The 244-nt window shown below is 33.6% G+C and overlaps 1 protein-coding gene across 2 annotated transcripts in view; it reads left to right on the top strand.

The window, feature by feature from the left end:
- The window catches only part of clcn5a (chloride channel, voltage-sensitive 5a), a 27032-nt gene that overhangs the window by 6449 nt on the left and 20339 nt on the right, over positions 1-244 (top strand). The window lies entirely within an intron of this gene.

Below are 244 nucleotides of genomic sequence, written 5' to 3'. Positions count from 1 at the left end.
GCCTGATATAATCTAAGTGATAAGTTAAATGACTCCTTGGAAACTAGGAGTTTTCATTTTATGAGTATTTTAAAAGTGTAGTTTTTTTTTGCTTAAGTACACAATTTCAACAGGGCAGTACTTCAAAATACCACATCAGATTAGAGTGAAACTTTGTGGGTAAGAGTACATGAAAGGATACTATAAGTGAGAAGTGAAATGGTCCTGTGGAAACCAAGAGGTACGCTTTACTCTTTCTTTGAAA

Source organism: Oryzias melastigma, linkage group LG18 (assembly GCF_002922805.2).
Source record: "Oryzias melastigma strain HK-1 linkage group LG18, ASM292280v2, whole genome shotgun sequence".
NCBI classification, from domain to species: Eukaryota; Metazoa; Chordata; class Actinopteri; order Beloniformes; family Adrianichthyidae; genus Oryzias; species Oryzias melastigma.
Note: the sequence above shows the minus strand (reverse complement) of the source record. Positions and strands in the feature narration are given on the sequence as shown.